This window comes from Pinus tabuliformis, chromosome 3_1, assembly GCF_031772625.1.
Source record: "Pinus tabuliformis cultivar Carrire ecotype Pingquan chromosome 3_1, CPIR1, whole genome shotgun sequence".
NCBI classification, from domain to species: domain Eukaryota; kingdom Viridiplantae; phylum Streptophyta; class Pinopsida; order Pinales; family Pinaceae; genus Pinus; species Pinus tabuliformis.
Genome location: NC_142301.1, coordinates 327,836,193 through 327,861,333, shown reverse-complemented (window position 1 = coordinate 327,861,333; position 25,141 = coordinate 327,836,193).

The following is a 25,141-nucleotide window of genomic DNA, read 5'->3' as shown; positions in this document are numbered from 1 at the left end:
GCCAGTGCTTTTGAATCTGATTTTTTCCTACTATTCAGAGAGAGGCGATGTTATACTTTGGCTTACATGTAGGATGTAACCTTGGAAGTGGAATAAACATCATGGCTGCAGAGAAGCTCAAGGGAAATGTTGATAGAAGAAGATAGAGGGGAGAATCTTCATCATCCTCTGATCATAAGATAGATAAAATGACCAAAATGATCGAGTCTTTAGCCTCTAAAATCTCCAAATTAAAGGTTGAGAAAAACCTAGGGAAAGGAAGAGTGCCCAATACCTTTTCTCCTAGAAATCCAAATCCAAATCCATATAGAAGAACTAATGAGCAGTTGCGTATTTTGCAAAGAAACAAAGATGCAAATGAAGACCAAAGGGTGAAGGCTCCTTTTCAAAATGCAGTCATGGAAGAAGAGTAGTTTGAAGAAGATGATGAGATCCATTGTCTGGAAGACAAAGGCAATGCTTCCTTTTTTACCTTAGCTGCCTATGAAAAGTCATTATGCAATGACCAGATCAGCCAAGAATGGGATGGTAAAGCTATTCTATAAACTGTAGATAACCAAAGATATAATTTGAGGTCAAAGATAAATAATGCCAAGGAAACTTATGTTCAAAGAGCTATTGTCCCTGCAGTACAACAAGCTAATAAGAAAAAATAACCAGCAGTTGATCCCATCATCCTCAATGCTCCAGCCCATGAGGTAAGAGACCTTGACAAGTCTCCTTCTCCTTTCAGTTTTCAATTAGAAATTCAGAAGCTAAGAATACCTATGCCTCTGATTGAACTAGTGAAGAATGAGTCCTTCAAAAGATCCATCCTCGAGACCCTTGAGCCTAAACCCATCCAAGCCTCCACTGACCATGTAAATCTGCAAAATGACAAGCCAGCTGTTATTCTCAGCCCAATTATTGAAAATTGTGAAGACAGCTCCCCATCATTCTATGTCTCTCTGACTATTCATGAAAAAATCCTTCACAACTGCCTTTTGGACAATGGAGCTAGCCATAATCTAATGCCCAAAGCTTTCATGGATGAGTTGGGTCTGGACATCACCAAGCCTTATCATGACCTATTTTCTTTTGACTCTAGAAAATTGAAATGCCTAGGATTAATCAAGGACCTAGCCATCACTTTGTCTCAGCTGCCTATGAAAAGCATGATGATGGATATTGTGGTGGCAGATGTACCCCCCAAGTTTGGCATGTTACTTTCCAGAGGTTGGATCAAGAGATTAGGTGGATCATTACAAAATGATATGTCCTATGCTACTGTCCCAGTTTTTGGAGGTGAGAGCAAGAGATTATACAGAGAAGCTCAGTTAGCTTATATAATTGGCAATGAAAATAATCTCACCAATAATCCCATATATGCTATTGACACTGATTTTGGAGCTTGTATTCTTCATATTGAAGAATCCCAATTGGCCTCCACGCAGCTTAAGAAACAAGTTTGCCAGATCGTAGAGGAAGAAAACCCACAGATTTGGGATATGTTTTTTGATGGGGCTTTCTCTAAAGAAGCTGCAGGGGTAGGTGTAGTCCTTGTGTCCCCAACATAGGAATACATTCATTTATCTTTCAAATTAACCTTTCAGGTCACAAAGAACATAGCAGAGTACAAAGCTTTGATTCTGGGCTTAAGCACTGCTAAAGAAATCCATATCAAAGGCCTGAAAGTGTTTGGATATGTAGATCTCATTATTCAGCAGGTAAATAAAACTTTCCAAGCTAAGCATCCAAGGCTGAAAGCATATAGAGATGAGGTATGGAGGCTCATGGATTCTTTTATTAATTTAAGCATTTCTTATATCCCGAGAATGGAGAACTAGCTTGCTGACTCCCTTGTTGTGTCTGCTAGCACATTTATTCCTCTGCCTCCTAAATTGACATATGAAGTTCAGGTAAAATATAGACTGTCTCTGCCTGACAATGTCAAATATTGGAGAGTTTTTGAAGACGATGAGGAAATTAACAGGTTTTTACAAGTAGGTGAGGCATTTGCTGAAATGCACATTGACCAAGAAAATGAAACCATGGAAGAATGCAGTTAGCCCAAGCTAAAAAATGAGGTCGGCCGAGGAAGAATCATCCAGCTACCTAGTAATCATATACCAAAAGGGTTGGTGCCTTGTCACACAGAATGAGTCATTCTTGCGAACAAGATCGACCTCCCTAGTATCTGACGATATCTAGTGACAAGCAAGCCAATTAAAAACTATCTTTCTCTAAATATGCAATTTATAAACAAAGGCAAACAAGTGTTTTAGGCCTACCTTGGGTCCAATGCAAGTTTGTGGAAGCCTTGCTCCTTTGATCCAAATGAGCTCCCTTGTAGCGAATCTGCAAACACAAACAAGAAAACAAATTAAATAGCACCTAAAAAGCCAGTATTATAAAGCATACTTATCATGATGATCAAGGAATTCATGAAACAAATGACATAAGACAATTTGTTGAGAACAATGAATCTGATTGTATTAATTCAAATTAAAGAAGAACTTTACAACCTATGCCTTGATGCTGTACAAGCTCCTCCCAGGGTCCAACAAGAAGTCTCCTCTACTTTGACAATTTTCACTCTCTTCCCAATAAAGCCAAAAGGTATGTGATCTCTCCTCTCAAGCTCAACTAGGAAGTCTCAATTCCACCAGCATTTACCCTCAAAAATGTTCAGCTTCTAACCTCCCTAGCAACCAACCCAATGCCTTAATTTATAGTGCAATGGAGGGAAGTTACTAGGTCCACCTTCAAAGGGACAAAGCCCTCCTTCAAAGGGATAGATCCTCTCATCAAGGGATTAGCTCCTTCTCTTTTGGGATGCATGAACCACCTAAGAGCAAACAATCCATGTCAAAATTCCTTCTAGAATCATCTAGAATTAACCCAAAGTGATTTTTTTAGAATAAACTTGCGCCTTTTTTACTTTCACAGGGGTCCGCACCCACTCCTTTAGAGACAGAGCGGGTAGGTCCACAGGTATTGTGAACAGGGGGTGCGGGACCGCAGGTAACAGTGAGAGAAAGTGCGGAACCAGAGCTTTGTTGATTTTTAATGTCTTTCTCTCATTTTAAAAGCTTGACATGAAGAGCTGAGGTCTGAGACTTGCTTAGGAGGACAATATAAGTGATGATAGACCCATACTGACTACAAATAGTCATGGTGACAATATTTTTGTGTAACAAATTTCCCCCTAAAGTGCGAAGTCTGTAGTAGATGAGGATTTCATTTATTATCTAGGAAGAGTGAAGTACTTTATCATTTCGAGGATCATCTTGTGGAGAGCCCGGTTGGAACCTGTAAAAACATTCAATGCAAAATATATATATGCGATCATATCATCGCTGAGGTAGGCATTCCCATACTTAGATCAAAACTGACTAGAAAACTAACTACTGCTCTGATATAGGAATGATCTTGTAATACATCACAAGTATAGGCACATGTAGACACAGTATGGACGCAGCCATCTATTTAAGAATAGTCCACAGTATAATGAATACAAAATTCCTCGCAGCCTGGATGGCAGAAATTAGATCCAGGGTCTTCATTTCTACTTCCCGAAACAGTACGATTTTATCCATGTGAATGAATGTGTTGAAGTCGAACATGGTAGAAACCACTTGATTACCAGTCAATGATGTAAACTGTTAACAAGTGTGAGAGAAACCACCAGTAATGTCAATGGCTCTCAAAGTACTCAGTACAATCCATGAGATGTGAATAGATGTGTTGATGTCGAACATGCCACGGAATCCTTTGATCGAAGGTCAATGATGCAACCTATCGTCGAAGGCGAGAAACCTGGCATTGAGGCATGCAGATCCCAAGGTACTGACGATTTCTAGATCATCTTTCTAGATAATGAGCTGAAGTCGATAAAAAGCGATCCGTCGTAGGCAAGCCCACAACACGAAATCATAGATCAAGTTTGAAGAAATTTAGTTGCAAGGACTGACTCAGGGATGGTCAAGATGGATGACATATATTTTGCAGATGAATGGCTTATTTGCATTGACCTCTTGAACACATAATAACGCAACAGATGGTTTGGTGACAATTGACCCAAAGTTAATACCCAGAAACCAGCTGAAGACTTTCAATGTGGTTTGATCAACTGTTAGGAAAAGGATTTCCCAACCCAGGTGAATAAAAGTGTCGTGTTCAAGAGTGGTTACAAAGTATGACAAACAAGCTCATTTTTCTCTCTTTTCCCCCACCATTTCTGGTAAGTACCTCTTTATTTTTGACAAGCTTGAGGAGGATAACATTTTCTTGATTATAAGCTCATCCTTCGGATGAGTCCAACTTAGTTTAAATTTGAACCCTAAGAAGGAGTGGTCTGTTCCTGTTTGTAATTGAACAGGTCCTTTACTGTTAAATTTTAACGAGTCCAGTATAGGAGAAACTTGGCGTTTTTCAATTTTAGAGAGTCTGAAAAAACTTAAGAAGACTCCATGGTTGACCTTTTTCGTAAATTTGTGTCTCCCAAGCCCGAAAAAGTATAAAATAATACCTGAGAGAACCGCTTGATCATTACGACCAAGGAGTACTTTTCGTAATTAGTGCCTCTAATCCGAAAAAGTAAAAAAGTGATCAATGACACGTCGTTTTATAACCAATATCGAATTTGAAACGACAAAAATCCGACAATCTTTTCATGTTTTTACGGTCAGGAAAAGAGCTGTAAGTGGACCGTCTTTTTAGTTCCATTTTAACAAGTTTAAAAAGAAAAACTCGGCGATCTTTTCATGTTTTAGGAGTCAGAAAAGAGCTTAAAGGTGACTCTAATGTTTTTTCGTCGAAAATGACCGATTTCGCCTGAAAAATCCTTTATCGTGAACAAAAACTCAAACATTACAAATACCTGTTTAAAATGGATAAAAATGCTGCAAAAGTTACCTTTCTAAAGTGAAACATAAACAAATTAACAACTCATTTATTCAAAAAACTTATAAAAAGGGCTTCCGTCAATTCATTTTTACCGTTTGGGTTGTTAACACCCAGGTTGTTCCCTATGACTCCCAAGGGAATACGGCCGGGGTAACCACTAACCAATCTTTGGATCGCAGCTTCTAGCCAAACTGTGATCAGAGAGGGCTCTCTCTTTATGATTTGTCTCTGTTATGATGGTGTTTTAGGCTAGCTATTATGCTCAGGTTTTGGTTTATGTTTTGGTTGAAGGATTTCTTTCAGGTCTTATGATATAGTGTTTAGATAGTATAATACCATTGGGCAATGGAGTCTGGAGTTGTGAAATGATCTGATACGCTGGATTGGTGGTGTTCAAACTGCGGGGCCTATTGTGTATTTTAGACAAACAAAATTAGATCAAATGGTGATGTATGTCAACAACAGAAAGCAATTAAGAATTTTCTATTGAGTTGGTGGGGTGAAAGTGAGCACACTGCACAGGAGCAAAAACTTGAATTCCTGTGACAAAGGCCACTGTGAAAGGTGTATTCTGAAAGTGCAGCAATTAAGAATTACACTTATCTAGATTACAGCTGAAGAAAACATTCATAAACAACACAGATTGAACTCAGGGTACTCAGTGAATAAATCCTGAAAGCTATTCTTTTTCTTTGTTGCTTAGTATTGAAATCAGATAACATATATGGATTTTAACAAAACAACTAATTAACAGAGAGAGATACAGAGACTTATTGTATAGTGAAATACACAGGAATCCAGCAGTTATCAACAGACACCAGAACGCATCCAACACCTCAGAAATCCGAGAAATTCCATTGCTTTCTTTATTAACTTCTGAAAGGATTACAGCATAAGAACTTCTTCAGGAGAAATCAACAACAACCCTTGCAAGCTCATGCGAAGGGGTCTTTATAGGAATGCGTATACAAAATATCTCAGGCATTGAGTCATCTGAGAGAGAAAATATCTTCATAAGTTTGTTCAGAAAGTAGAGAAGGAGTTATTACAACTTTAAATGCAGCATAAATGCCTTTTATGTCTGTCAGAGGATAATTTGACCTTTGGAGATCACTGAGTCGGTTGAGCTGCTTTGCTTTAATGCTGGCGAACGCGTCTTTATGTCTGCTGCGCTGTATTTTCTCAGGTTTTCCATCTGTGACTGTGATTGTTGCTGTGGCGACCGAATAGCCTTGCTGAGTTGGCTCAGCCTTACATCTTTGCTCTGTATGCTTATATATCAAAATTCTACCTGTGTATGAATTACTTAAAAACTGGAAGAATTATCACTTACAGGTTCTGGCTTGATAATATTATCTGTGTCAAATTTTTCCAGACTTCCTGTGGGGGCAATTGGTGCTTCACAATTGCCTCTATGGTTTCATCTGCTTCTGTATACTTAAAGAAATTTGGAGGCACATCAAACAGATGATTAATCTCATTCATAATAAAAAATAGGTTGTCCACCCTATTGTATAAAGTTTGCCCTGATGCTGGCCCTGATTCTGCTGAAGTGCTGGGCTATCTTGCAATTTGTTCTGCGGCATAGGCATCAACCCTCTTAGTGTAGTTTTCAAGGGTAAGCAGTCTTCCTACACCGGTTAATATGCTGGGGAGGCCTCTGTTCTGTAATGCCTGAAATCTGTCCATGAACTTGTTGATTTCAGTCTGCATATCCTGGGTTCTTCTTTCCAATGTTCCAACCAGGTTTCGTAGTGTCAGGACCCTTTTAACCATTGAGATTGTCTCAGTCCTGTGAGCAATTCCCATGGTGGCCAGTTGAGAGCTTGTCCTATTATTTAAAATATTGATCATTCTGGTGGCAGCATCAGGCATGTTGCCAAGGCTTGCTCTAGCTCTGTGCACTTCCCTGTTTTCCTTTGCAATGAGTACTGATTGTTCATCCATGGTCTCAATATACTGCCATTGATTGGTGATAGATCGGCCAATATTTCCCCAAAGGACTGCTTTTAGCTCTGTTGTCACCTTTTCCAGTGTGAGCTCCTTCTCAAGCTCAGTTATCCTCTTCTTTAGAGCTTTTATTTCTCGCTCCTTTACAGCTTCATTCTGTTTGCTCTTATCATATCTCTCATTTACTTTAGCCAAAGATTCTTTGGCTGAATTGAGCTCCAACATTTGAGCTTCCAGGACTTGAATTTCATTTCGGAGCTTCTGCATATCCAGACTATGAGTCTGCTCTGTTGTTGGTGCAGTTGTTGATGTAGTTGGTGCTGTAGGCCCTGTTTGCTGAGGAGGAGGGGCAGTTGTTGGAGGAGCTTCCTCAAGATTGATTATTTCAGGAGGAGGCTGGGAGGTTTGACCCTCTTCTCTTTGCTTCAATGCTGCCTGTAGTGTTGCCTTTGCAGCCTTTGATTCTCCTAGTTTGTCTTGAGTCCGTATTAGCTCCTTGTATAGAGATATCAATAGGGTTGTGGCCTCTTGATCATGCCTTTTTTGGGCAACATCATCTGCTTGAGGGTGGATTGTGGCTGGGAGTTTGATTTTCCTCCTTAAAGCCGCCAAATCTGCATCCCTCAACTTCAATATTTCTTGGATACCCTTAACATCCTTGGGATCATGTCCCATCTCTATAATTATATCTTCCAAGGATTTGATTCTGTTGTCCTTAGCTTGTGATGATGCTCTCTCCAATTCTAGCTGAGAGGCTGTAGCATTAAGGCTGCTCTTTAGTTTGTAATTTTCTAATGTTTCATCTGCCAAGGAGGCATACACCATCTCACCAGTCTGTTTATGTAGTTCAATTTTGTCCATTGGGTGTATGTCTTTGGCCATGACTTCCAGGTTGGTCCTGAGGTAATCTGAGGCAGATTGGGGATGCAGTGCTGTGGGCATAAAATGACTCATGACCATTTTTCCTTCACTTACATCAAAGGCAGACATGAGTCTTTGCTGATTGGTGGGAGCCAAGTTTAGCAGATGATTGTACAGCTGTATTTTGATAGGATCACTCCTCCTTTTGATGTCTATAAATTGTTGTTTGATGCTTACTTGTCCTTCTTTCTGCTGGCTGGAGGAGCTGACCTCTCCTCCTATAGCTCTGTCCTGTTCCTGCTGGAAGGAACTAGCTGAAACTTCTCTGCTGGGTGGGCCCATGCCCAATGCTTGCCTTATTGCTATGTCATCTTCAGAAGAGTCATTCAACCTCTGCCTTTTCTCTTCCTGGTTTATAGGTGATGTCAGGGGAGTTTCTCTATCCCTTTTTCTAAAAACAAATGTATCCTCCTTTTGGGGAGTTTGGAGGACCGAGGCATCAAAGGTAGTCTCTGGCCTAGGAGGCACTATATTTTGAGCCTGTTGCTCAGTGGAACTCGGAGCATCAACTGCTCTTTCTTGTTGCGGGGGCTGCTGTCTGTCATGTTGCTCTCCTTCTTGCTGCTGCCCTTCCCCCTGCTTCTCCATCTCTTCTTGTTGATGCAGCAATGTTTCCACTTGGTCTTCTGTCAAAGGAGGTGGCTGTTCCACCTGCTTTTCTTTACCTTTGCTGGCTGTCTCTGCAGTATTCCCGGCAGCTTGCTGATGTGTTGTCGATGATGAAGTAGCTGCTCCAAGTTGTTTTTTGTATGAGAGGGGAAGCTGTCCACAAGTTTCTAAGTCAGCTTCCTTTTGAATATTTCTAGCCTCTCTCTCTAGCAGCTCTTCACTAGTAATTTCCTCTTCTAGGGTACCTTCTTCCCAGCTTAATGCATTGGCATACTGCTCAATCTCAGGCTGCCTCACGTGTGAATAGCTGCCCAATTTGTATCTTATCCTTCTGAGGGAGACAAAGTGATTGGGGTCATAGGGTATCCATTCAAAGCTAGTTTGCAGTTTGAGGGCCTCTAGGATACTGTTTGCTTCTTTCCACCCCTCCTCTTTTCTGTTGTATAGGAAAGGGCCCAGCTGGCTCCTTACCTTTAACTGTGATTTCTTGTTCTTGCTTTGAAAGTGGAGGTAATCAGCATTCCCAAACTGCCTGAAATATTCTAAGGCGAAAAGCCTCATGGGGACATACCTTGGCAACCTAAAAGGCTTCAACTCACAGCCATATATTCTGATGACTGTGTGGTTTTGGTAGAGGTACCAATTACCAATGCTGTAGGTTTTGTTCAGGTGGAGAATTCTCCTCATGTCATCAGTTAACCTTGGAGGAGGAACACCATACAATACTGTCAAGGCTGGATGAATGAATAAGTCAATGAACTCAGAGTATGTATATGGTGATACAGAGGCACAATGAAAGATAGAGGTCCAAAACACAACTGACCTTGGATTCCCCTGGGCATTGACTTGTTTCAAGGGAATAGAGAAGCTGGCTGGCTGATAAAACAAGAATAGGTGGTATATGTATGAAGTATACCTGAACAGTCTTTCCCTCTTCAAATTCATAAGCTGGTCATGGATCTTATCTGCAATGAATGTAGCATAATCATAATGTACAGCTGGGGGCTTACCAGGAGAGAATATAGACAGCATTGCCATTATGATTTCATCCACATCCTCCAGCCCTTTGAACCCTAGGACATAGCTGATCAAATCTACTAGCATTCTCCCCAATTCATTCAAGTACTGATATCCAATAGGAGGAGTTCTGATGGCTTCAGAGCCTGGTTTTACAAACAGCTGGTTGATTTTGATGACTTGGTCATTTGACAACTTGTTCCCCTTCTTTATCAAGTTCTGCATGTGAAGGGGGGCCAATGGCTTTGCAGTATGGAAGTGCAGCATCTCATTTATACTCTCTGGGGTGATATGGAACAGGACTGAGCCTGTAGGGCTGATGACAGCTCTTTGGCCTGGGTCATAGCACTCCTGGCATCTGTAGATCAACTCTGGCATAGGATTTACCTGTGGGAGGTTGTAGATGGGCAAGTTTGAGTCCCAAATCCCTAAGATGTCTGCTCCACTAAGGTGCTGGGCTCTCAACTCGTTCAACATCTGAATATTATATTTGGAGCCCAATGGAAACCAGTCTAACATTTGATAATCCATATCTCCCAGGGCTTTCCATTCTAATTCCTGGTGAGGGGCATTGAGAGGCTTGATGTTTAGTGCAATTGGAGTCTCCATAGTCTATTCAATTTCTGTCTTGCAGGTGAATTAGTTTCAAGTGATCAGTACTGCACAGAGGTGAGTTTTTGCAATGCAACTGCGAATTATGGGGAACAGAGGGTGGAGTGGACACGCAGCAATTGAAATACTGCTCGAATTATGAATAAGACCAATGCCTGGTCTCCCTCTGTCTTCTATGGCAGGTTTACGATAACTTGACCAACTGTCTCACATTTGCGCGAGCAGTTTACAGTTTTTCGACCAAAACTCGGGAAATGAAGGCTCAGCCGGAGGTTTCAAGGTTGCATTTGTAATCAAAAGTGCTTGCAGAGGAAAGCTATCGGTGAAATAGTGAGTTTCAGTGTTCCTTAAGCGTTCTAAGCAATTTACAGTGAATTTCAGGCGTATGGAGGATGAATTATGAGAAATACCTGGCTAACAGCGAACAGAGGTCGTAGCTGTGGGTGGAATTGGTGCTCTGGAGGTCTTCCGGCCGTTTTCCTCAGGTGGCGCAGTTCAGAACGTAAAATAGCATGCAGAGGAAACAATAGCAAATGGGCGAAAAGTATGAAAAAACGCGTTTTTTGGCTAAAATATGGACTTTTTGCAAATTGGCGCCTTTTATATGATGACGTCAGCATGACGTCATAGGGTGGGGTCAGCCCTGGATGATGTCAGCATGACGTCATCGGATGAGGTGGCGGGCTGCCATTGGTCCACGGGATAATGAGGTGGCAGGCATGGTGATGACGTGGGGATGGCGCTGGACCCACAAACCGGGCGGTGAATGACCTAACGGTTACGGTTTAGCCCTAACAGTTGCGGTTTCTCGCGGCGGTTATGGTACAGAGCAGGTCTTGTCAGAAGGCGCTCCGAGAGTCCTGAATGGGCGACGCGTGGCCACGCCCTGACGTAACGCAACGTCACTTTCTCAGGCGCTAAACCTCTGTCGCGGGGACCGCTTCGATATTGATATGGACCGTCGGATCTCTTGGATCTGATCCGACAGTGGACGGGGGAATGATAAGTTCGGGGGATATGCCACGGGCGGAGGAATAAATATATAGTTTTTAATGTCTTTTCAATATATTCCGAAGAATTGAATACATGCGCAAACTTTGGTTAAGCAGCGGAAAGTGGGTTTTTTGGGTCTTTTCATGATTTGAAAGGGGTTTATGGGTAAAGGGGATTTACAAAGGTTTTCAATGCGCAATAATGCAGGCCCGAGACTTTGGACAAGAGCAAGGTGGGTATTTAGGGGTTATCTTTGCAAATGAAGGGGGTATAGGTAAAACAAGGTTATTTATGGGGCTTCTTTTGGCAAATGAAGCTTTCCAAGGGGCCAAATGACTTCAGAAGAGGGGGGTTTTAGGGTTAGGTTCATCAAAGTGGCCAGATGCCATTTGATCCCTGATACAGAACTTATTGGCTATAATACCAAGGGGAGGGATATTTATACAAAATTTGGGGTTTATACACCATGGTGTTAGGTATTAGTAAGGGAAAAGGTAATGTAGGGGATTTACATAATAGTGTTAGAGTTAATATGGATGAAGGGGTAAATGGAGGGGAAACCACTAAGCTTATTTGCAATTTACTTAGTTTAGAGAGTAGATCAAAATGAAAAGATTTTTAGACAAGAAATGTGGCTTTTGAATGAACAATAACCACCATGAAACCATGATCTTCTTCCATGAATCTCAGCTGATGAGGGGATGTTAGGAATGAAATGGAAAGGGGAAAGAGGGAGGTTAGTCATGCTCCTTGCTGCAACTCGATGGAGGTGAACACCTTGTCGATTAATTGACTTTACTCTGGTAAGCACAGTTAACATATGTGCAATGGTAAAGACAACCTTTCTGCAACCCCAACTACTTACCCAGCTACTTACCTAGCATTTTTTATTTCTCCTTGGAGGGTGCACTTGGACTTGCAGACCCTTACTTGCCTTTTCTTTTCTTTGGCTTTTTCTTTGTTTTTCCTATCTACTTCTACCCTTATCACTTCCAAGGTCCCAGATTAAGCTGTTGGGAGCCTTTTCTTCTCTACCTGAACTACTTGTCTGCCAAGATTAAACAGTTTGGACAGACTTCCTTTCTCTATTCTACAACTGCAAATTTAAACCATGGAATGATCCAGATTAGACTGTTGGACCATCCATCAAAATTTTAAGTTCATACCAAGCTATAAGCACAGATCAGACTCTCGGGGAAATATGTGATCTTTGAATCATCAAAGCAGAGCATATTTGGATCTTCCATAGCCAATCATGAAATATGAAACCTATTGGTATAGGTAGCTAACATGGGTTTTGGGTGAGAAAATAGAGCTTTTGGTCAGAAACTTCCCGTGAAGATTGCGGAAAATCCGTTCGTTGGAATCGAGCGTCGTCTCCTCCAGGTAATCCACATCATCCTACTCTTCAAATTCATCCGTTTCAATTTTTCTTTTAGGTTTTAATTTCAGTTTTTAGAGGATTTTTAGGCTAGAAACCCGCGCGCGGGGGCCCGCAGGCACAACACAGGTAGCCTGCGGACCCTGACTTTTTCGCAATGGGGAAAAAGTCAGGGGTCCACACCTGCCATGAAGGCAAGGTGCGGACCCATGCACTGTCTCTAATAGAGAGGGTGTGGTCCCTGCAGCAAGGGTTTTTAACCCTAAATTTCTCAAAATTCACCCAAACATTTCCATTTTTTATATTCTAATTCGCCTTTTTGTTGGATGTAGAGTATACATCATGCTTGATTGGCAAGGATGAGATCATGAGGACATATATCTTGCCGTGATAAATAATCAACCTTCGATCGATGCATTGAAGGCATGCGACTTGTACAAATTCTGGGCCATACCTGGCATGAGGGCCCAGGTGGACTTCTTGCAGTGGCTGGTAGACAGGTGGAGCATACAGGACCAGTGCTTCTTCATTGGTGGTCACTAGCTCGAAATGGAGCCAGTAGACATATACTTTTTGACTGGTTTTCCTAAGAGAGGTGAACACTTGACTCTATTCGGGACTAGGCCAAGTGGCCAGTCTGTCGATAGCCTCCGGCTAGAGTTCTGTAACAACCAGACTAGAGACAAAGGGATAGACATCAAAACCATATCCCTTCCTGAACTCATGGTAATCACATTTACTGTTACCAGGCTTTGCGGGAGTGCAGCACTACATATAGCCACTGGATCCCAAATGCGGATGGTAGTTGACTGCTTTTGTGGCACCATCTTCAACTGGTGCGATGCTGTGTTGGCTAATGTAAAAGGCCAACTGACTAGAGCCAAGAACGGACAACTGAAGACCTTTGGATATGGTGCTTTAGTCGTGAGCTTTGGTCTAGAGAGGGTCCCAATGTTGGTCCCACAGCACCTCACTGTTGGAGCTGGACTTCCTCGAGAGCCCAAACTGATGCGATGGGTTGCAGTTATGGCCCGTCATCCTGATGAGGGGACAGAGGTCGTTTGATTCAAACCTGAGTATTTCCATTGGTTAGAAAACTAGGTTTTTGTTATTCAGGACTTTCCTTACGTTGGGGTAGATTTTCACGGTGACCCAGACATGGCTCTTCCACCAGGAGAGCAATGGGATGACTCAGGTAAAATCATTTTCAACATTTTCCTAATATAATTTTTTTTTTTGTTAATTTCGTCCCAAAATTGATAGTAAAAGTTTCAAATGCAGATGTGGGTCCACAGTGACCAGCCGCTCTCTGGCCTTACGAGAGGAAACAACCATCTGCAGCGGCACCAGCCCCACAGGACGAATCAGCAGAGACCTTGGCCAAATTAGAGAGCCATCTAGAGCGTTTGACAGGAGACATTCCGAAGACCGGCATAGATGACATTCCTCGTCGACTACAATGCTATGTGATTGGGGTCCCAGGACCTTTCAGGAGGTTCCTTTGTAAGGTGGCCCATACAGTGGTTTCTTATCGAGATCATCACTAGTGATAGGATGATCACCTATTGTAGACACATATGACATTTTTGCTTTTTGTACTATGATTTTTTCCGATCATAAGGTGTTTTTCAACCTATGATCGAGGACGATGTATATTTTGGCACACTCCTATATTATACTATATCACTATTATCGGCTTATCCTGTAAAACATGTTATGGAATGTTTTTAAATTTACTTGTATGATTATCGCAAATGTCTACTTAACATTCAAGAAGCAATTGCATCTGCTAATGTATTTAAATATCTTGGAATATGCTGATATTCAATATAATCAAATTCATGTTCCAAGAGACACACTCTCAAAAATAATCTCAATAACATTGGATTTCTAATGGCATATACTCTATTACACTGTAATAAAACGAGTTCAGAATCTAACCTCACTATCAAATTCCAAATCCCAAATGAAATAGATTCAGATAATAACTCAATCACTGCACTATACTCTTCAATGTTGTTCGTTGTTTGACCGAGGCTTACCCCATGCATAGATACCAACTCGTCAAAGGGCGAATAGATAACCCAAGCTGTGGAAGAAATGTTCCGTGTATTATGACAAGAACCATCAGCAAAACCAATGTATGTTGGGAGAGGCGTCGACATCTACAATATCAAGAGTAAAATCAAGATAAGCAGGAATAATGACGAAAAACACTCTCTAAGCTAAGCACACTTTTAAAACTAAAATACACCAGCTAGAAAAAAAAACTATCCTAACTAAAAATCTCCACACCCATTTTTTAAGCATAATACCTCTTTAGGTAAAGACCATTTCTGGGTTTACCTAAAGAGACCCCATCAAAGTCTACCAATTCATAGGCCCCTTTTGCTAGCTTTTGCTTGACAACATAGGGACCATGCCACATAGGTACAAATTTTCTAGTGCCTAATTTATCATTTGCTTGATCGTACAATAAGACTAAGTCTCCTTCCGAAAAATTTCGAGGGGTCACATTTTGATCATACTGAGCTTTAATACGTTTTGCATGAGTTTCGATCACCAATGCAGGATCACGTCGATTCTCGTCTAGATGAGCCAAGTATAACAAACATTTTTCCTCTTCAGAAGTGGCTGGAAGTAACTCGATGGCCATTTGCAATGACGGGATTTTGCATTCAATGGGTAACACAGCTTCCAGACCATAAACTAGTTGGAAAGGAGTGAACCCTATTGACGTTTTTACTGAGTTTCGATACACCCAAAGCACTGAAAATATCATGTTATGCCAATTCGACCTGTGAATCCCAATGATTCGTCGGATCATGATGACTAGAACTTTGTTGATGGCTTCAACCAGACCATTAGCTTGTGGATAATATGGAGTTGAACTGTCGTGACACAAGCCAAGCTGGCCTGTAAGTTCAGTCATCATAACGTTTCGAAAATGATGCCCATGATCAGTGATAATCGCTTGTGGAACACCGAACCTAGCAATTATATGATTGAACACGAAAATCGCAGCTGTTTTGCCATCTGCCTCAAATGTAGGCATCGCCTCGGCCCACTTGGTAAAATAATCTACCGCAAGGATGATATACGCATGCCCCCCGGCTGAGTGAGGGTTACATGTAATAAAATCGATACCCCATTTTGCAAATGGATTGACGAAAATTATAGGGTGGAGAGGAGCAAGTGGAGCGCGCATCTTTCGATCAAAAATTTGGCAATTGTGACATTTTCGGACCGCGTTAATACAATCTTTAAACAAAGACGGCCAGAAGTAGCCAGCGCGCAATATCTTTTCGGCTGTGGCATACCCAGACATATGACCGCCACACGCTCCAGAGTGACAATCATTTAGAACCATTTCAGCTTCCTCATGAGTTAAACAACGTCGAAAAACAGAGTCTGCCCCACAATGATAAAGGGTATCTCCAATAATTCTAAATTGTTGGGACCGGAATCATATTTTTCGACGTTCTGACCTTGATATTTCTAGCCGAAAGGATTGGGTTTGGAGATAAACGATGGTATCCCCATACCATGGATCTAAAGTGCTAATTAGAAACAAGGATTCATCCGCAATGGGCTCCTCCGCCACAGTTTCGTGTCAGCACGCGGGAAGTCACACGTTAACTCCACAAAAACTAAATATTTCTTCGACTTATACTTTTCAAATTCTAGGTCGAACTCCTGCAGGATGACAATCCATTTGGAGTACTTGCCCCCTAGCAATTGCTTGGTCAAAATATAGATCATAGGGTTGTAATCAGAAATTACTATAGTTTTACGAAGTAAAATGTAATGACGAAAACGTTGGATAGCTTGAACGGCTTCCAATGCCAATTTCTCCACATGTGAGTATTTTAGCTCAGTTGAATTTAAAGTTCGACTAAGGTAATATATCACATGTTCAGTATCGAATTCATCTTCCTGAACTAACACCATTCCGATGGTGGAATGGGAAGCGGTGAGATACAAGAAGTAGTCCTGGTTGTAGTTGGGAGGATCCAATAATGGTGCATGGGTCAACCCGTGTTTTAGTGCATCAAAAGATTTTTCAGCTATCTTATCCCAAAAGAATGGAGTATTCTGTTTCAACAACCGGGTAAAACTCTTTGTGATCTCAGCATAGTTAGGAATGAATTGACGTAAAAATTTTCTTTCCCTTGCAAACTTTGGAGTTGGTGAAGACTCGAAGGAGGAGGCAATTTGTCAATAGCTTCAACCTTTGAGGGATCGACGCGAATTCCGGCTTTCGAAACAACAAACCCCAGTAACCGACCCGTTCTATACAGAAAACACACTTGTGTGGATTCAACCTAATCCGATAATGCCTACACCTCATAAAGCTTGCTCGTAAATGGATGAGACGATTAGCTCGATGTAATGAATGAGTAGGCAAATCATCGAGATAGGGTTGCACAATGTGCTTGATGTCATGAAACGCATAAGACATGGCCCTTTGAAAAGTTGCCCCGGAATTCTTGAGCCCAAAAGGTAATTTGCAATAAGAAAATGTCCCCCATGGACAAATGAAAGCCGTTTTTGGTTGATCAGCAGGTAGAATATTGATTTGGTTGTATCCGAAAAAACCATCCATGAAGGAAAATATTTCGTTGCCAGCACAATCATCAATGATTTGATCGATATAGGGAGTTGGGTAATTGTCTTTTGGACAGGCTCGATTAATATCCCTATAATCGATACATATTCTTATTGTCCCTTGCTTTTTGTTAACAAGAAAAATATTTGATACCCAATCCGTTAACGGAATCGGATAAATGAAACTTGCTTTGAGTAATTTTTCAACTTCTGCTTTAATAGCAGCAGCTTTTCTCGGGTGGATCTGACGCAAACGTGGCCGAACGGGTTTAGCATCCGGGTAAGTTTTGATTTCATGAACAACAATTGCGGGGTCAATTCCTGGCATTTCCTCATATGACTAGGCAAACATGTCGCAGAATTCTTGAAATAGGGCCTTATACGTTTGAATTTCATCTTCTGTACACGAGGCACCTATATGAATGTTTTCAACAATTCCAGGGTTAACCGAAATATCAATAGGAATAGTTCGAGAAATGTTTCCCAAATTTAACTCTGAATTAGGATTTTTCATTGGATTCTGAGGTTCCTTAACATATTCAGTCATAAAAATTGATGAAAAATCATTTTCAAAACGATCACTCTCGGGTAAAAACGAAGATCTATGATGAAGATCTTCCCATGGTAAATCATCGACACATAGGATTTCATGACTTTGCTCATCTATGTGAACAAGTTCGGAAAACTTTATTGAATCTAAGTTTGATATTGGAAGTGATTCTTCATGGACCACATTCATTAAGTCAATTTTGGTTGAAGATGGGTCGGAAAACGACTGCACGGCATGATACACAGTTTCATATGGACTCAAAGGCATAACATCACCAAATGAGTCTATCTTAGATTTGGAAGGTACGATCCAAGGATCATCATAAACAATAGTGTCTGACAAAATCATATGAATGGTTGCAGTAGAAGACGATGTGTTGATAGGAGGAAAAGGAAAAGTTCCCAGTAAACCAGCATCTTTAACTAGTCCTACTACAACATCCTTATACGGGATAGTCGTTTTGCCGACATGCTGAATACTTTCAGAAGAGGCTGGGTCGGATGAAAAGTAAGTCAGCTAGTATATAGTTACGATATTTCCATTATGAGGGAAATTCATAAGCCGAAAGACCGATGAAACGACAGCTGTCATAGCGTAAGACCAACTACGACCCAAGAGAAGGTTGTAATCTAGAGGGGCATCAACCACCCCCACATCTAGATTAACAGTTTTTCCTTCAACCCCTATAGGTAAATCCTGTAGAATGCCAAAAGGATGAAACCCACGGCCATCAAAGGGATTTAGAATCATCGAGGATTGATTTAGCGTAGGAGAACCAAGCGATCTCCAACACTATATCAACATAATACACGTTGAGGCTCCCTCATCAATCACAGTCCTATAAATAGGTCTGTTTTTTACTAACACTGGGATCTGGAAAGCCATTTGATGAGGTAAGCGCAGTGTACTATTTTCTAGATCGAAAATTATAAGGTTCGAGTCTTGAACGTCAACAGCTCCTATAGCCGACAATAGTAATTTACGCTATGCTGGACATGATTGCAGCACTTCTAAAGCCGACATTGCTGAAGGTGAAACAGCCAAATCTTCAACAATGTTATAGTTCTGAGCTGCTCTCGCATGTGGATTGAAAGCTGACTTTCGAAGTATACCCTTGGTGGGCGGTTTGATTACTAAGTCTGGATTAGGTTTCTCGATCTGTAGAGGATCGAAACCGAGAGCTGAGGTTGATGGGTTAGAATGAGAAGATTCTACTTCTTTACCATCAACAGGACTTTTACTTCCATAATCATGCGATCGAGTCGCAATCCTAACATGGGACATCATCATTATTGGTTCTTTCGAGGCATTTGAGGAAGAACCTATCATCTTACTGTCTTGACTTGGAAAAGGATCCTTCAAAACAACAGGCGTTTGGGAACCTTTGACAATTTTCGCAACCTTTGCTCGATGAGGGCAGTCTCTTGTAAAATGCTCTTCGTCACAAATGAGACAAGGATAACGAGGTTTGTGTTTCTCATCATTTGATTCCAATTTTTCTGGTTTCTCTTTCGAATTTTTATCTGTTTTATTTTTCTTCTTCCCTTTCTTCTTACCGCCGGATTTTGATTTGGCTGTAGATGACTCTACAACATGAATATCGGCGGAAATTTCTGCAGAAGAATCTCCTGTCGGGGAATCTGGCAAGGTTATGATAGGAGAAGACTTCTTGGAAGACTTCTTCTTACTTTTGGTATTAACTGTACCAATCATACCATCAGCGGCATGAGACCCTGAAGGAGCTGCAGCGATTTCATTTTTCTTAGGAAGATCGGGGATTTTCTCGTGTAACGTACCTGACTGCGTATAAACTAATTCAAGGTACTGTGCTTGAGCAATTACTTGCTCCTCAGTAATGACTCCGGCCTTAGCTACATCCTCAGTGATCTTTGGCAATAAAGATTTTACAAACCATTCAGCTAATATCTGATCCGGAATAAAAACTTTCACTAAACGTCGTCGATGTCTCCATTCATGAATGTGATTTGAAATGTAAGTGGACGTTGACTACTTTAATGAAGTTAGTAATTCCATGCCATTGTCATATCTGACAGGCAACTGAAAATGAGTTAAAAATGAAGTAGCTAGCTGATTGAAATTATAAAAAGTGGCTCACGGTAACTCAATGTACCACTTGGCCGCAAGACCAATTAGAGTGCACTGGAAAAGATTTAAATGGATTGAATCATCTGAAATGGAATTAGACGCACACCAGAGGTGATAAGTCATCACATGGTTCGACGGGTCCTCTCCTGATTATTCGGCATTGGCGGCCAAAACGGAAGATAGTTAATGGGATTGTTCGTAAGGAGCGACAAGTCAGGCAAGTCCAAAGTTGCGATAAATGGTAATTGATGATTAGGGTCCCTAAAACTCTGGGTCATGAGACCAGCCCCAGGAGGAGGATATCCAGGATAACTAGGAATTGGAATTGCATTTGGGATATTGTATCCTCCCGGAAAACCAGGATTAACCGGACCGTACTGGGGTTGTTGAGGTTGTTGATATGTATACCCAGGGTACGGTTGATACTGATAGACTGGCTGCTGCACAGGAGGACCGCATTGGTACTGTCCCTGGTACGGTTGATAAGTAAATTAAGGTTGACTTGTGACAACCGTACTTGAACCAGGTTGTCCTACAGGCATTTGAACCGAAGTTTGAATTGTGGATCCAGACTAAGGTAAAGATGTCTGAGGAGTTGATACAGGAACAGTAGAAACCAGAGCTGTCAATACTCCAGAAGTAGGTGGGGTAGATTGAACAGATGTTGCAGCAGCCGTTTGAGGCGGAGTACGAGGCGTACTAGGCCCAGGCTGAGAAACTACAGAAGGTACAGAAGTTTGAATAGTAGACTGGACAGGTTGCTGGGGTGAACCAGAAACTAAGGGTTGTCCAGTTTGAGATGACAACTATACATTTGGTTGCAAGACCTGTTGAGTTTGAGATGGATCCCACACTAAGTTCATTCCGGGGTACGGACCCATAACAGGTTGAGAATATTGAGGACCATAACCGGGTTGAGGGTAGGGTTGATAATTCAACGGTACATTCCTAGCTCCTTGGACATATGATTGACCAGAAGGTGGTTGGAAACCTTGTTTCGAGTACTGACCTTGAGGTTGATAACCTTGAGGCACGTACTGATACTGGGGTTGACCTTGAGGTACATATTGATACTGGGGTTGACCCTGAGGTACATATTGAGTCTGGGGTTGACCTTGAGGAACGTACTGTCCCGTAGGTATGTATTGTCCTTGAGGTTGCCCCCAAGCGCAAATTGGGTACCTTGAGGTTGCCCCCCAGGCGATAATTGAGGACTTTGAGGCTGCCCCCCAGGCGGTAACTGGCCACCTTGAGGTTGAGGATTAGGAATAGTACCTGACATCATGAGAATATCTTCTACACTCAACGACTTAGTTCCATTATTTCCAGTTAATAACCCTTGTTCAATGGGTTGAGGAGATGCTCCCGAAAAAGTACCAGTAAGTGACTGATACCTAGAGGGAATAGAAGGACCACCGTACAAAAAGGTTTCTGGAGATTGAGAAAACATGGATGACTGTCTTGACATATTTAACAGAGGATAGTAACCCCTAGGTGTTGGGTGATAAGGAATACGAGGTTGTGAAAAACTTAGTCCCGGGTTTTCCAAAAAATTGGTCAATGAAAGATACCAAGCATTGCTCCTAGGTGGACTGTAAAAGATTGAATCATGCTCCCTAAGTTCTATAACAGGTTGATTTTCAGGGATAGGGATACCTTCCTCTTCCGGAGTAGCAAGTTCTTCAATAGCTATAAGTCCAGAAGGAAGATTTTGGGTAATTATTCTTTCTATCATGGGTGAACCAGGACCACTAGAAGTTGGAGAGGTAAATCCCGATGTTGGAGTAGCAGCAAATTCAGTCTCAGGTTCGGATATTTTAGGTTCCTCACCTAAATCACTAGTAGATGAAAAGCTACCAGTAATTTCGGAAACAAACACAAATTGTGGATTATAATTTGCTACTAGAGCTTGAAAATCAGGATGTACCACCAAAGAAGACTCTCCTTCTTCAGGTGACCCAACTCTACTATCTCTAGGAGTTACGAGGGCTCTTAACCCTTCAGGCCGGCTCGGTGAAAACTCAGGAGGTTGGCCCCAAAGTCTACGGGACTTCCTCGGTAATTTAGCCACGATTAAATATTTTAACTACTTCACACGAAAACAAAGTAAAATCTCAATGAAAACCACCTAAAGCCTCTAAAGAACCAAACAAATTTGAATCACCTACCTAAAGAATCTAGGAGATCAAACCACACACAAACAGTAACTTTTCGTACTGAAAACACTAGTTGGTGATGAAATCCAACGTCGCAGAGTTCAATACAGAAATGGCGGTTGGAACAGTTACCCCGGCAACCTGCTTAATGAATAGACTGGCACAAGTTCCTCCACTAAACTGTCTCGAGTGAAGAGAACCCCCCAGAAAATCCAAGTGAGTCTAGCCAACGTCTGCTCCAGGTACAGTGGGATCTTCCCTCCACCGTCACCTTAGGAAGAATCCTATAGAATATGGTCACTATGGTTACCAACGGAAACAAATATACCTGGGGGAATAGTCTACGATCCGATACGCACGCAAGGGCAGAGTAACAAGCTTAATCCCCTTGAAGGATCCTTGACATAATCCAAGGTTTACCAACAAGTGACCCCAGGCTCCTCGACAATGGTTAATCTGAGGTTTACCGTTTTTAATACGTGAATATCTGGCGTCGTTCCCAATGAGGAAGGATTGATTCCCACACTGGTTCGGACACGATCTCGTGCTTCTCCTTAGGAGGAGCTTTCCCAAAGCATAGATGCAACAATTGGATTTTTCTCCTACCGCAAGATACAACTACTTGTTTGTTTTACTGTCTTGGAGAGTTAATTACTCCCTACTCCAAGACACTAGCCTAAGCTATGTTGGTGTAATAGAGCCCTAGAAATAAAAATATTACTAGATAGATTTTACTTTAAGCGTTATTTTTATTGGTTTTTGTTTAAGTCAAGAGGTGTGGAGATGAAACTTGTGGTGTGAAGACTCGACTCGAAATCACTAAAAAATGCACTTAAGATGATAAGCAACCTTTTCCCTTCAATGAATTTCTAGCTAGGAAAGAGTTTGAGAATGCAAATGCTTGTAAACACAAATCTTTCTTAACAAACAAATCAAAAGAAGAGCTTTTTGTCTTTTCCAATGCACTCAAAACGAGACAACTAGTTATTTTCACAAAAACTTCCCTTTTCTCTCAAACACTCAAATGCTACAAAAACAAACTTTTTCCAAAAGAGATTTTTTTTACTTTTTATAAAACACTCAAAACTATGGAAATAACTAATCTTGAGATGTATAAACTATAAAATACTATTTGAAGTAAAAGCTTATAAGATGTATTTTTCAAGGATGTTTTACTTAGCTATAAGCAAACTAAGGACTAATTTGTCCAGAATCACAAATCAGTCAAAAAACAACCAATCTTTGTTTTCTTTTCTAAAAATGAAATCCAAACTTTTAACACAAGTCTTTTTGAAGTTTCGCAAAGAGAAAACACAAGATGGATTCCTCAACAAAGGTAGATTTTGCAAATGGTTAGACTCATAAGAAGGCCAGTAAAAACCAAGGTGATCTGAGGCTTCTACAGCTTCTAAGCTCTGAGCTACTACAAGACCAAAATGAAAACCAAGCCCGGCAACCAAAACTTCTAGGAATTTCACCTAAAACCCTAACACCAATGGAATTAACCTAAGAAAAGCTTCTGACAAGTCACATGTAGGTCTGGGCAGGGGATAATAACATCTAAACAAAAACTAAGTTGAATAAAAGAGAAAATCTCAAGTTTTCCAAAATTTTGACAGGGTCCACAGGCCTGCAGTTCACATAGGTGCGGTACTGCTCTGTGTGAAAAGAAAAAGTGTGGATAGGTACGCACTGTGTTGCAAGCCGAGGGTGCAGTCCTCTCCGAAAGTTATGAAAAACAAAAAATAATCCAAGATCTACTAAATCTACCCAATTCCACACACAACAAGCCAAAAACAGAAACAAAAACACAGTTTCTCAGGTCAAAGTAAAGCAAATCAAGAAATCAAATCCCCAGTATGGTCGCCATTTTGTCACACGGAATGAGTCATTCTTGCAGACAAGATTGACCTCCCTAGTATCTAAAGATATCTAGTGACAAGCAAGCCAATAAAAAACTATCTTTCTCTAAATATGCAATTTATAAACAAAGGCAAACAAGTGTTTTAGGCCTACCTTGGGTCCAATGCAAGTTTGTGGAAGCCTCGCTCCTTTGATCCAAATGAGCTCCCTTGTAGTGAATCTGCATACACAAACAAGCAAACAAATTAAATAGCACCTGAAAATCCAATATTATAAAGCATACTTATCATGATGATCAAGGAATTCATGAAACAAATTACATAAGACAATTTGTTGAGAAAAATGAATCTAATTGTATTAATTCAAATTAAAGAAGAACTTTACAACCTGTGCCTTAATGCTGTACAAGCTCCTCTCAGGGTCCAACAAGAAGTCTCCTCTACTTTGACAAGTTTCACTCTCTTCACAATGAAGCCAAAAGGTATGTGATCTCTCCTCTCAAGCTCAACTAGGAAGTCTCAATTCCACCAACATTTACCCTCAAAAATGTTCAACTTCTAACCTCCCTAGCAACAAGCCCAATGCCTTAATTTATAGTGCAATGGAGGGAAGTTACTAGGTCCACTTTCAAAGGGATAAAGCCCTCCTTCAAAGGGATAGCTCCTCTCATCAAGGGATTAGCTCCTTCTCTTTTGGGATGCATGAACCACCTAAGAGCGAACAATCCACGTCAAAATTCCTTCTAGAATCATCTAGAATTAACCCAAAGTGAGTTTTTTAGAATAAACTTGTGCCTTTTTTACTTTCACAGGGGTCCGCACCCACTCCTTTAGAGACAGAGCGGGCAGGTCCACAGGTATTGTGAACAGGGGGTGCAGGACCATAGGTAATAGTGAAAGAAAGTGCGAAACCAGAGCTTTGTTGATTTTTAATGTCTTTCTCTGATTTTCAAAGCTTGACATGAAGAGCTGAGGTCTGAGACTTGCTTAGGAGGACAGTATAAGTGATGATAGACCCATATTGACTGTAAATAGTCATGGTGACAATATTTTTGTGTAACATGCCTCTAGAGAAATTGTTAGACCATAACGATGTGCCCTATAAGCCTACCAAAATAGAAAATGAGTCTATTGTTCATAAACACAACATAGGGAGCCCAGCCCATCCGAAATACATCAATCTATCCACTCATTTGTCTTCTGACCATAATTCCGAGTATTGCACCCTCATGAAGCAATTCGCTGATATTTTTTCCTGGGAATACAATGATCTTAAAACTTATGATACAAACATCATACAGCATAAGATTCCACTGGAAAAGAATACCACCCCTTTTAAGTAGAAATTAAGACCTATCAGCCCTCTCTTATTGCCTTTGATTGAGAAAGAAATCAAGAAGTTGTTGGATGCCAAAATCATAGTTCCCCTAAGGTACTCAAAGTGGATAGCTAACCTTGTGGTGGTAAGAAAGAAAAATGGAGAAATCAA